Below are 14,490 nucleotides of genomic sequence, written 5' to 3'. Positions count from 1 at the left end.
GCTCCAAAATCACTAAATTCATGAAGTAGCAGAAGTAGGTAGACACTTTAATGACTAAGCCAATTGGAAAACTTATCTTGAGGAGATGAATCTGCCGGATTCCGGCGAATGGACTTAGGCTCCCCATCGACACGAGGACAGCCCCACAACCCCGATATGTCACAGATGCAATGATTTCAAGACCTTTACAAATCTACAAGTTAAAAATACCAAACTTTGAATTCAAGATTTAATCTTTAGAAATAAAACAAAACGGGGAAATGATAAAATTGGGCATTCCTTACCTTTCGGGAGTTCGGCTAGGAGGCGGCGACTGTGGTGGCTTCGTGGAGCTGCTCCGGCAGCGCGAGGCGCGGAGAAGAAGCGGCGAAGCCGCTGCCTGTGCATGCACAGCAGCGGCGGCGGAAGATCGGGAGAGAGAGGGGGCTGTGGCGGTGCGTAGCAGCGGTGATCGGTGATGGCGGCGGATCCCGAGGGAGAGAGGTGGAGGGCCGCGACGGCGAACCGCCGCGCACACAGCAGCGGCGGCGGCGTGAGCCGGAGGAGAGAGAGGGGGAGAGAGAGAAGAGGGAGACGGAGACCAGTAGAGAGAAAGAGAGAGGGGAAAGAGAGGAAAGAGGGAGAGAAGAGAGAGAGAGAGAGACGAGGAGGGAACACCGCCGTAGGCGCCGGCGGATCGGCTGGCCGACGGAAACTCCGATTCGGGGGAGAATTTCTCTAGTTGTGATTTGGGGAGAAAGGGGGTGAATAGTGACTGAGAGGGAGAGAGACGATAGGTGGGTGGGGGAAGAGTACATGTGTTGAATTAATCTTAGAATTGGGCCTCTCTTTTTCCTAATTAGTTGTTGGGCTAATAATTTAATTAGAGTTGTGTCCATTTCTTTTTTTGGTGAAGGAAAGTGGGCTGGGTGTGGGGAAACTGCAGTTAGGCTGGAATAATTGATTTTGGGCCTAGGAAAAGAGAATTTAATCTAAGCCCAATTTTAGTAAGGTGTTGTAGCAAATAATTTGAGAAAGGCCCGATTCTGATATCTAGTTATTGTGGGCTGAAAATGCGAGCGACTCCTAGCCCAGTTTCGATAATGGTATCGTTTGGGAGAAAAATATAATATTGAATCCTAGCCTAAGTTTAATTAAGGTTCCTTTGTAACTAAGCTTAAATATATGATCTTTCAATTTATTTTAAGAGTTTTGCTTAAGAGTAATCTTCAAAGTAAAAGATACATAGATCCAATTTAGTCGAACCCCGAGAATAGTGGATGAAGACGCATCAAATAATATATGAGTTTTAGAAGTTTTATAGGATAAGTGAAAAATAAGAAAAGATAATTAATTATGAGGCATGCATTCCTATTAAAGATTAATAATTTCTTGAAGTCTAATTAGTATATTACATTATATTTTGATGTTTCCAAAAAGGTTATCTCTGCAAGTTAAAGTCGGGACGAAAATTTCAAGTTAAGGAAATTAAATGAACGAGGTGAGCTTTCTTATACTAAAAATACAAATTATATTTTGTGAAAATTCGAACACATGTTCGTGAATTGATATTGTCTTGCCATAAATGTTTTGTGTATGATGCCTATCTGTTGGCTAAGGCCAAGTGAATTATGAATGATGATATATAAGTCGAATTCGGGTCCCAGTGAGGGTGGTGTCCCCGCTCGGACTAGTGTACACAAGGATACCTCTGTCATGTTGGGCAGGGAAGGTGACCGTATGAGAACACCATCTCAGCGGCACAAGATGATCAGATATGGCTAAGTACAGGAAAAAGGGGCCCAATGTGAATATTTTTAGTAAGCTCAGGTCTTTTCAATAAAACCCCTGAGTGTTACTATGATGATGGCTTGACAATATTTTCAAATGTATATGTGTAATTTTCGGCAATGTGTTCACTGAGTACTTTTGTACTCAGCCCTGCATATATTTCTAAATATGCAGGTTAAGCGGTGGCGACGAGGGGCGATGTTGAGCAGGGATGGCAAATGTGTTTCAGTGTGATAAATGCTTGGATGCATCGTGTCTCCACACACGGTGTCATTCTCTCTTGACTCTTCCGCTGCAATGAAAATAACGAGCTTATATTCTTTTGCTTTACGCACTCTGATATATTTTTCCAGTTATTCCAATTTAATTTCGTTCATTCCAGTTTTGTAGAGATTCCCATTTCTTCCCCGCTTCTTTAATCCTCCCCTAGTCACGATAAACCGTGTTTGCTATCCTTAGCAAAGTGCGGTCGTGACAATTTGTGTCTATATGAAATTCCTAGGAGTGAATAGAATGATCCACTTTATATGTCAACTTGCCACTTATCAACTTGTTATATATACACTTTGACTGAATCGTATCTTTTAACTAATGTTTCAAAGAGACTTTCATACATAAATCCAGACAAATTAATAAATATGTCCCTGTGTTTTGGATACTTTCTAAATCAATTATTATAAACTCTACCAAGTGACACAATTTAATCTCATTAAAACATTATGATCAATATTTACGATTCCTTGATTTGCTGATTTTAGTTTGCGATCAAACATTGCATACTTGATATTGAGATGACTGTACAAATATTTGGACATTGCTTACTTAAACAAATGCCACTGGAAAAGAGAACTACGTTTTTGTAACTTCATGATTTTGTGTTTTTACCCATCAGTAACAAAATCGTTCTCATAAGTTTGTGATTTATATGCACTCCATTTTCATTTTTTATTTTAATTATTGATTCACAATTTCACATCTTTATCAAGCTATATATACATTAGTCAACATTATGAATTACTAGAACAATACGTAAAGCAGGCTAGTTGATTTTAGTTATATTACGATAAAAAGGAGAGCAATTCATCAAAAATAAGCATCAACTATAAACAATCATTCTTCCATGAAAGCAAAAGATAAGTACATAACGCCATATTCGTCATAAGCCATGTCCGTACAAAAATTGTGGACATGGTTATAACTTATATCGGTCCGTTAATTAATTACAACTAGTGACAGCGGCGGCGGCGGCGGCAGCAGCGATGGTCTCCACCGGGTTGTCTAATAAACGGGCTGAGCCTGGACCCAAATGTAACGTCCCGAATTTTTGAACCTTATTATTATTATTATTATTAGCCAAAAAAAAATATAATAAATAAGTGATCGTTGTAGAATTCGAAACCTGCCCTTTCGTTTATAATAATCGATCTTGGGATTATAAATAGTAGTTGATTCGTTCTCAAACGAACTTTTCAAGTACAACTAAAAGAGTAACACCAAATAAAGTTTATAATGTCTGGCACATCCTTTCGAAGTCCGCTAAAGTACTACTGTTATACAAATTTATCGAATTCCTAATCTATTACAATTAGAGAAAGATGTGCACATCCCAGACAGCCCGTTCAACATTCGTGCTCTACTCCAAGAAAGTCTGGAACATCATCAGGAATGACCGTGAATGTTATTTGTTTTCCTACACCAAAGCCACGTGCTTGAACCGGATTTTTCCTATACCAAATTAAACAAATACTAGATGAATAAATTCCCAAATAACTAAACTAATTAAATAGTAAAATGCATATAAAAAAAAATGGGTTGTGCGTATCATAGAAGGATCAGGTGCCTGCCAAGCATTAAATGCAGCTGACAGGAGATCATCATCTTCTGACAAACAGAATATTTGAAGGATTTGTCAGCCAAGTTGCTATCTTCTCATATATATATGTACACCACCATTCTTTTCATGCCCAAACGGCCAAACCCCACATAAACAATAAGTAACTCCAACAATATTCTCCCAACGAAGAAGTAGGAGGAGGAAGCAATCCAACAAGACCTTTTTCATATCATAAACGAGACAAATTCAGCAAGTCCTTTACACAATCACACAAAGGTGAGTACCATCAACACCTCACTTTTTCAACATATTGCAACATATTGCATATTAGCCTCTGCCTAAAATACTTCCACATATTGCAAATTTAGCACCTCAAGGACATTGTTTCTATAACCTCTCAAGAACATAGAAATGGCAGATCCTCAAATAATTATAGGAACTTAGCTTGAAATGACATAGAAATCTGCCGGAGAAACTTCCGGCAGCAAGCTCGGCACTCCGTCGCCAACGATGACAGCCCAAGCTCCAACAATCCGTCACTGATTTCATTCCTTATAACCTGAAATTCTGAATTTACAAAGCTTGGACATCAAAAATATAATCTTTGTGAATAAACAAAAGAGGGAGAGTTGTAGATAATTTTAGGATCAAGTCTCCAATCCAACAACACTTTATTCCCACGAAAAAAAGGGTAAATCCCAAGCCTTTCTTTTCTCTAGTTTATATATATATATATATATATATATAGGGGTGTATTTAGATGAAAACCATAATGTATATTAAAACATCAAACCATGTAAATAATGTATATTATACACACTAATAATGTACATTTTATTCATGTATAATGTACTGTTCTAAATATTGTACACACTAATAATGTACATTTACATTATATGAATTCTGTACATTATGCTGACAGTACATTATACATGAATAAAATGTAGATTATTAGTGTGTATAATGTACATTATTTTACATGGTTTGATGTTTTAATATACATTATGGTTTTAATCTGAATACACCCCTATATATATATATATATATATATAATATAGGGGTGTGTTACGGTCAGAACAGTGTTACGGTCAGAACGTCAAATCATGTACATTTTATACACATATAATGTACCACACCCATATGTAATAATGTACCACTCCAAAATAATGTACATTATATGAGGATGTACATTATTTTGGGGTGGTACATTATTACATATGGGGGTGGTACATTATATGTGCATAAAATGTACATGGTTTGACGTTCTGACAATATTTAGCGTTCTGATCTGAATACATCCCTATATATATATATATAGGGATGTGATCAGTTCCATAAGTGAAATTCTGTCAAAAATCAAAGCAAATCTCAGCCATTGGATCCTGTAATGTAATTGTTAGATTAATGCCACGTGTCACCTAATAATATAGATTGCGTAGTCTAATAATATAGCTTGGCTAATAATGTAACAGTTGTAGTCTAATAATGTAGATTGTGCAGTCTAATAATGTAGCCTAGTTAATAATGTAACGCTTTTAGGGTAATAATGTATCTCAGGTATTATGATCACAACCATCTAATCTGAGGATCCAAGGGCTGAGATTTGCTTTGATTTTTGACAGAATTTGCCTTATGGACCATAGTGCGCCCCTATATAGTGCGTCCCATATATATATATATATATATATATATATAGAGGAGTGATCAAGGTCTAACTAATTTTAAGTATATAACTAGAGAACAATTCTTAGCCACACAAATAAAGGCAACAAATATTGTTTATTTTAATGATGTAAAATATGCCAAGGGTATTTTTGGAATCACATTATGAAATTCATATGAGGCGTGTGTTCCATATCATATTCATTCCATTCCAAATCAGATCTGGAACTAAAATCTCATGATCGATTTCCTTCCAAATTAGATTCATTCAAATTCGGTTTTTCCATTCAATTCATCCAACGTGATTCTTCTCCAGTTCACATTATTCGTTCTTCAATTCATCTCGACGCGAATTTTGTCCAATTCATTGCGATACCTCTCCAATTCATTGCAGTTCATCGTGATTCCATTCTTCTCCAATTCATCAATCACACAAAAGAGAAATCAATGGATTCAATTCTGATGCGGGGACGAAGATTATTTCGATTCATCATCATCGGGAGAGGAAACTAAGACTTCTAAAGGTAATTATCATACTTTGGAGTGAAGTATTTATCGCTTCCAGTAAGTATATGATGCATGTCTTATAGTGTTTTGTGTTTTCATTCCAGTGAAGTATATTGAGGATAGTGAAGTATTTTACATTTACAGTGAATCAAATTACAGTTATAGTGAAGTATATGATGCATGTCTTATAGTGTTTTGTTTTTTCACTCCAGTGAAGTATAGTGATGATATAGTGAACTATATCGTGCTTATAGTGAAGTATTTCACCTCAAATTATGGTTATAGTGAAGTATATGATGCATGCCTTATAGTGTTTTGTTTTTACATTACAGTGAAGTATATTGAGGATATAGTGAACTATATTGAGCATATAGTGATGTATATGTAACGAACAGTGAAGTATAAATTGTTTTTTATTCAACAATGATTTATTGCTAACAGTGATGTGAATATTTCATGTAGTGAAGTATATGTAACTAATAGTGAAATATAACATTGTTTTGTTTATACAATAGTGATTTACGTGCCAAAATGTCCCAAAGATTTGAAGCAAGAATTGGACAGAGTTTATCACTCTTGATCGTGCATTGGACTTTTATAACAATCACGCTCGACATGTTGGGTTTGATACCCGTAAAAAGGGATAAAAAAAAGGTGAAAAAGAAGACAAAAACAGAGGCATTGAGGTTATCAATGAAACTAGGTCGAAAATGTGGAAACTGCCAAGAGATTGGACATCATGATTTGAAGAACTGCAGAAAGGTGAAAGAGAAGACAAAACAGAGGCACTGAGAATTTGGCCAGAAATAGTTCACTTTGTAGCAGCATATTTAGTGCACTAATGACTCGTTTTTAGTTCACTTTTGAGTGATTTTTATCTTGTTGCGAACTTGTTTATTGTGTTCTACTCAAGTGCGAATAAGTTCACTTTTACATGTGTTTATTTCACTGCCTACAAATCTTTAGTTCACTTATTAGATATTTTGGTTCACTTTATAGTGAAGTTGAAATACTATATGGTCTTTTATACTAATGTTTGATAATTCAGTAAAGAATATTAGTCATAATGAACTATTTTTTTCATTTTAGTGAAGTATATTGAACATATAGTGAAGTATATTGTGCATATAGTGAACTATTATATGCTTATAGTGAAGTATAATAACTTTACAGTGAATTACAGTGAAGTAAATATGTTCTATAGTGAAGCAAATATGCTCTGCAGTGAAGTAAATAGTCTAACATAATATTGAATTTAATTGAAACGGATGAGCTTTATATTGAACTAAATGACACATATTATGAACCATATCAGTTTAATACAAATGATCATGAATGCTTGAAGTTTGCAATCATTTTTCCACATCTATCTCCATGTTGTTGCTGCATTCTTGATAATGTTTTGATGTTGTCGCCAAGTTATTCAATGACTAATGGTTTGTTTCAGACAACATTAATGCGCTGCAATTCTTTGCTCTTAGTCTTTGGAGTATTCCCCTGCTGCTTCAATACATTTCCAATTTTTTTCCTGCTCAATGTAGTAACAATCATCATATACTTCACTCCAAGGTCTATAACTTCACTGAAATCAGAAAACACATAACACTATAAGACATACATCGTATACTTCACTCTAAGCATAAACTGAATCACTGTAAAGGTAAAACACTACACTCTTAACATTTATTAGTTCACTTTAAGCTCTCTATACACTCTAACCATGGAATACTTCACTCTATGCACGTTTTACTTCACCGAGAGGAAAAAACAGTGGGGATCACAAACACTTCACTCTGAGCATGAAATACTTCACTCTATGCACGTTTTACTTCACTGAGATGAAAAAAATAATGCACTGTAAGCAAGTATCACAAACACTTTACTCTAAGCATGGAATACTTCACTCTATGCACATTTTACTTCACTGAGATGAAAAAATAGTGCACTATAAGCAAAGATCATAAACACTTCACTCTAAGCATGAAATACTTCACTCTAAGCACGTTTTACTTCACTGAGATGAAAAAATAGTGTACTATAAGCATGGATGACAAACACTTCACTCTAACACTGGAATACTTCACTCTAACCATATTTTACTTCACTGAAATGGAAAAACAAAGCACTTTAAGCATGGATGACAAACACTTCACTCTAACACTTTAATACTTCACTCTAAGCATGTTTTACTTCACTGAAATGGAAAAACAAAACACTTTAAGCATGGATGACAAACATTTCACTCTAATACTGGAATACTTCACTTTATTCATGTTTTACTTCACTGAAATAGAAAAACAAAGCACTATAAGCATGAATGACAAACACTTCACTCTAACACTAGAATACTTCACTCTAAGCATTTTTACTTCACTGAAATGGAAAAACAAAGCACTTTAAGCATAGATGACAAACACTTCACTCTAATACTAGAATACTTCACTTTAATCATGTTTTACTTCACTGAAATGGAAAAACAAAGCACTATAAGCATGGATGACAAACACTTCACTCTAACACTAGAATACTTCTATCTAAGCATGTTTTACTTCACTGAATGGAAAAACAAAGCACTGTAAGCATGGATTATAAACACTTCACTCTAATACTGGAATACTTCACTTTAATCATGTTTTACTTCACTGAGATGGAAAAAACAAAGCACTATAAGCATGGATGACAAACACTTCACTCTAACACTAGAATACTTCACTCTAAGCTTGTTTTACTTCACTGAAATGGAAAAATAAAACACTATAAGCATGGATGACAAACACTTCACTCTAACACAAGAATACTTCACTCTAAGCATGTTTTACTTCACTCCAATAAAAAAACAGAGCACAATAAGCGTAGATCACAAACACTTCACTCTAATCATGGAATACTTCACTAAATGAAAAACAGAGCAGGTAGGAGTTACTCACGATTAGAGTCTTTGGTTGCACTTTTTTTTTCTATCGATCAAAACCTACATAAAAAAAGAGAAGTAGTTTAACTGTAGTAATTAACTGTAAGCAGATGTTCTTATGTTCAATTTGGATTGCATAATAAACTATTGCAGATCTCACTTATTAAAAATTGTCGATGTTTGAATTTGCAGAATTGTTAAAACTAATTAACTGTTGATTCTAACACTAATTAAATGTTCAAATCTAAATCCGTTGAAGAAATGTTAATAAAAAATGAGTTTGACGACGAAATGAGAGAAATCGGAATGAGAAATCTAAATCAGTTGAACAAACCTGTAGAACAACTTACATAAATTTGAAAAATCTTTCTGAGTTGAATCCATTGTTCGACGACGGATGGAGGCGAAGGAATGTTGACAACAACGGGAAGACGAGAACGATTCCAGCGACAGGATGTAACATCCCGACTTTTATCGTCTTGTTAAGGTGGGTAGCGTGTAACATGTTGACGTTTTTTTCATTTCTTTTTATATTTCCGAAACTACAAGTAGTTTAGTGAAAATTTTCAAAAGAACTAAAGAATAATATAAATTATTATAATTCTAATAAATGAAATGTCATGCATAAGTGAGCATAGGGTCACATTAATGGAACCAAACCTTTTATTTTATAAAGTCTAACTGCCGGTAAACATCTCTAAAACTATGAAATGGAATTCAAGAAATTAAAAGTGTACATGTGTGGGTTTATCAATTAAATCCCAGCCCATTTCTTAAATTTTGGAGTCACCATGGAGAGGCCCAAATCATATTCTCTCTTTTTTTTCTAATTTATGGCAGCCCAATATATATGTAACATTCCTGATCCGAAATTAATTCGTATATTAAATTGTTATTGGCATGGTAGACATATTCATCTAGTTATTAATTATAAGAATAAGAGTGTATATATAAACCATGCATAGTATATTTTACTTAGCAATTTAAATTATAATAGTGGAATTATATATACGTATAGTATAATGTATTAAACTAATTATGCCAATACGTGTGCATGGAAAGAAATATAAATATGCAAGTGTGGCAACTTATTAACCTCAAAGAACACATGAACTACACGTGTACATCTAAAATTTGTACATTTGTAACATGCATATATATAAATTAATTCTCTAAATAGTAAACATGATTTTTAAGAAAAAGTATTGGCCATATATTACAGAGGAGATTAGATTTGGCCACAAGAGGAGTCGGTAAAACCGACATATTACTTGAGAGAAATGAGAAAGTGAAGAAAAAGTTACGAGAGTGAAAGAGGGACTACTCCAACGTAACATTTATATACGATCGAGAATTGTAAATCAGGAGAAGGAATTGAGGATTCGATTAAATTACCTATCTTAATCACGTTATCTCTACGAGCAAGTGATGGAAGGAGTAAAGAAATTCAAATTAAGGAATTTAAACACATGAAGTGAACTTTTCTATCCTACATACTAATATGGATGAAAATATGAAAATGTAAATCTATGTTTGTTGTTTATGCAAATGATGTTGTCTTGCCATAAATGATTTGTTTTATGCCTATCTGTTTGGATGGAACGTAAGAATCGAATTCGGGTCCAAGTGAGGGTGGTGTCCCTACTCGGATTAGTGTACACAAGTGGCCGTGGAAGGTGGCCACCTTCCACGGGTCACAAATAAAGTTATGGAGGCCGTGGGAGGTGGCCACCTCCCCGGCTGGAGAAAAAGGTAGGTGACCGTGAGAGAGCACCATCTCCACGGCACTTGGTGTTCAGATATGGCGAAAAGAAAGAAAGAACTTAGACTGATCAGTCAAACTTTAGCTCACAAAGAATTTAGTAAGCTCGGGCCTTTTAAGAGAAAACCCTCGAGTGTTACTGTGATGGCATGACAATATTTTCATTTTATGTATGTATATTTCGGCAATGTGTTCACTGAGTATTTTATACTCAGCCCTGCATATATTTCTAAATGTGCAGGTTGAGCAGTGACGGTGGAGAATGCTGAGTAGAGTTATGATTTTCTTTTTATTTTAAGTAGAGGCTCTCGGCGGTACATGTCTCCATACATGTGACCGTGTTCATTCCGCTGCGTACTAAGATTTTCGTTAACCTCGATTAATCTCCTGTACTCTGATAATTATTTATTGAAAAGTAAGATTTTCATTTAAGTTCTTATGATTAAAAGTAAATCTGATATTATCTTCACTTTATTTCTAAGTAAATATTTCGTCATTATTATCCCCTTTCTATTCCCCTCCTCTTATTTCCCACACCTAGTCACGGTTTCCCGGCTTTGCTATCCTTAGCAAAGTGCGGTCGTGACACAGGAAGACGGCAACGACGAAATTTCGAGAATAGGAGAAGGAGAAGACGGGAAGAGGAGTGATGGCAGAGAGATTGAATTCCGTAAATGAGAAATTAATTCAAATGTTAACCCTAATTTTATTTGTGAAATATCCATTATATCCCCCTTGTTATAGTGAAGTAAATCTATGGTAGAGTGAACTGATTTCAACTTCAAATTCAAAAATCACATGTTTTAATACTAGCCCTTGATTTTCTTGATCTTGTGGCTGTGATTTATTCTCTAGTTATGTACTTAATGGGCAATTGCCATATATCACTACTCTATATATATATATATATAGAGAGAGAGAGAGAGAGAGAGTTGTGATCAATGTCGAACCAATTTTAAAGACCGAACTAGAGACCAAATCTGGGCCATTAGATCTAGTTTTTTTGATGAGATGTGCTGCTGTGAAAATTTTTTTGGCTTCATTACAAGCCCATTTTACTTCATTATATAGGTTTATTACTTCATTCTGTACTTCAAATGCTTCTACACATACTTCATTCCAACAATTTATTACATTATTCCATGTGTTTATTAAACCATATTAGCGCCATGGCGTTGGTGATAGATATTGTAGAGAGAAAGAACGACACGCGACGGCGAAACCACATTTACGTACTGGAATGAAGTAAAAACCTACTGGAATGAAGTAAAAACCTATTAGAATATATAGAGTCCCATTATTCACAAATCCACTCTTAAAGACCGAACCGCCGAACCCTACTAAATTAGGGCTTTTAGATCTAGTTTTTTATGGATAAGATACATAAATTTATAAATTATTTTCGCCTTCATCACGAGCCTATTTTAATTCATCCGAAGGTAAATAAGTCATACTAACATGTTACGAAGATTTAACTTCGTCCAGAATATATTACTTCATTCTAGTAGGTTTTTACTTCATTCCAGTAGGTTTTTACTTCATTCCAGTACGTAAATGTGGTTTCGCCGTCGCGTGCCGTTCTTTCTCTCTACAATATCTATCACCACCGCCATGACGCTAATATGGTTTAATAAACACATGGAATAATATAATAAATTATTGGAATGAAGTATGCATAGAAGCATTTGAAGTCCTACTGGAATGAAGTAAAAATCTTCTCCAATGAAGTAATAACGTTTCTGAATGAAGTAATAAATTTACTTGAATAAATTGCATATTTAAATGTTAATCAAGCAAAAACCCACGTCAATGAATTTGAATGAAGCATATGTTGAATCATTTCAAAACCTACTGGAAGCAAATAAAAACATGTTGTAATTTCAAGATATTACGTACAGAATGAAGTAATAAACCTATACAATGAAGTAAAATGGGCTAGTAATGAAGCAGAAAAAATTTTCACAGCAGCACATCTCATCAAAAAAATTAGATCTAATGGCCCAGATTTGGTCTCTAGTTCGGTCTTTAAAAAGGGTTCGACATTGATCACAACTATATATATATATATATATAGTCTTGTTAGGATGAGATTTTTTGGCATAATTGAGAAATGAGATGCAATCTCAGCCACTAATTCACAAGATTAACTTAATGTCAACAACTATCACATTATGTCAACACGGGGGTATAATTGTCTTTTCATTAAATTGTATTTGAAATCATTTACTAAAATCCTCTCTAAAACTCTAGCTGCAAAGTTTTCAAATCTTCAACATTCAATTATTCAAATCTTCAAATCTTCAACATCCAAATCTTCAAATCTTCAAATCTTCAAATCTTCAACCTTCAAATCTTCAACATTCAAATCTTTAAATCTTCAACATTCAAATCTTCAAATCTTCAACATTCAATAAAATAACACTTATTAAAATTTTAACAACTAAAAAATAACACTTATAATTCACATATCAATACCGAGAATATCGAATGTCAACAACTCGTATTAAAATGTCAACAACTAACAAATAAACTTTACAATTCACATATCAATACCGAGAATATCGAATGTCAACAACTCGTATTAAAATATCAACAACTAACAAATAAACTTTACAATTCACATATCAATACCGAGAATATCGAATGTCAACAACTCGTATTAAAATGTCAACAACTAACAAATAACACTTATAATTTACATATCAATACCGAGAATATCAAATGTTAACAACTCGTATTAAAATGTCAACAACTAAAAAATAACACTTACAATTCACTTATCAATACCGAGACCTCGTATTAAAATGTCAACAACTAACAAATAATACTTATAATTCACATATCAATACCGAGAATATCGAATGTCAACAACTCGTATTAAAATGTCAACAAGTAATACTTATAATTCACATATCAATACCGAGAATATCGAATGTCAACAACTCGTATTAAAATGTCAACAACTAAAAATAACACTTACAATTCACTAATCAATACCGAGATTATCGAATGTCAACAACTCGTATTAAAATGTCAACAACTAAAAAATAACACTTATAATTAATGTCAACGACAAATGTCAATAACAAACATTATTTATGTCAACTACGATGTCAACAACAAACTTTATTTATGTGAACTACGATGTCAACAACAAACTTTATTTATGTCAACTATTATGTCAACAATAACATTTCACAAATAATTAATGTCAACGACAAATATTTTCATGTCAACGACGTATATTATTTATGTCAACAATAACGTTTTACATATAATTCATGTCATCAACAATGTTTTACATATAATTTATGTCAACAACAATTTTCATAAAATTTATGCCAACGACTTATATAATTCATGTCAATAACAAAAGTTATTATGTCAACGAGCTATATAATTCATGTCAAAAATAAACATTTTCATGTCAACAACTTATATAATTTATGTCAACGATAATATTTTAGGGATCTTTGTGGTAAAGATCGAAACAGAAATCATGAGAAAACAATTTTTTGAAAAACAATATTTGCGTTACCGGCGAACTTCAATTCTGTTCACTGTACTCTGTTCTTCCTCATACAATCCAGATTTTCCTTCTGCTTCTAGAAATTAGATAAATCAGCTAACAGAACCATCCAAATCTGCAATTGCGAGAGCAAACAATTTCATCAGTTAGGAGAAAATTCAGCGCTCGTCATCTTATAACGAAGAATCAAATTACCTAACGAAATCTGGATTTCGAAGCGAAGCATTCATATCATCGTCTCAGAAGCGGTGAACAGAGAATCATATTTGCTGAAATTATATGTCTAAACACAGTAATTCCGCCATGCACGTCCCGATTGACGATGAAAGAACAATAAATCACAACTTCCAATTCAGATCTTCTGAACCAGGATAATAATCATATATCTCCAGCACTACCTGTCGAACAAAAAATCCAGATTAATTTCCGGAAACGGAAGAAAAAACAACACAGAAGAGCACAACTAATCGAAACCTCTAGAGTCAAAAAATTCGTATCAGAAATCCAATCAGAGT

The 14,490-nt window shown here is 34.0% G+C and overlaps 2 long non-coding RNA genes across 2 annotated transcripts; one reads left to right on the top strand and one right to left on the bottom strand.

The window, feature by feature from the left end:
* The first annotated feature begins 1,416 nt into the window (after positions 1 to 1,416).
* On the top strand, positions 1,417 to 2,151 carry LOC125206837. The gene is made up of 2 exons (XR_007173917.1): positions 1,417 to 1,480; positions 1,945 to 2,151. It is a non-coding gene; the product is annotated as an uncharacterized LOC125206837 (long non-coding RNA).
* Positions 2,152 to 12,830: 10,679 nt separating this feature from the next.
* On the bottom strand, positions 12,831 to 14,431 carry LOC125203267. The gene is made up of 3 exons (XR_007173326.1): positions 14,171 to 14,431; positions 13,985 to 14,090; positions 12,831 to 12,844 (listed from the first exon to the last, which is right to left on the bottom strand). It is a non-coding gene; the product is annotated as an uncharacterized LOC125203267 (long non-coding RNA).
* Positions 14,432 to 14,490: the final 59 nt, after the last annotated feature.

The sequence above is a fragment of the Salvia hispanica genome, chromosome 1, assembly GCF_023119035.1.
Source record: "Salvia hispanica cultivar TCC Black 2014 chromosome 1, UniMelb_Shisp_WGS_1.0, whole genome shotgun sequence".
Lineage (NCBI taxonomy): Eukaryota > Viridiplantae > Streptophyta > Magnoliopsida > Lamiales > Lamiaceae > Salvia > Salvia hispanica.
Note: the sequence above shows the minus strand (reverse complement) of the source record. Positions and strands in the feature narration are given on the sequence as shown.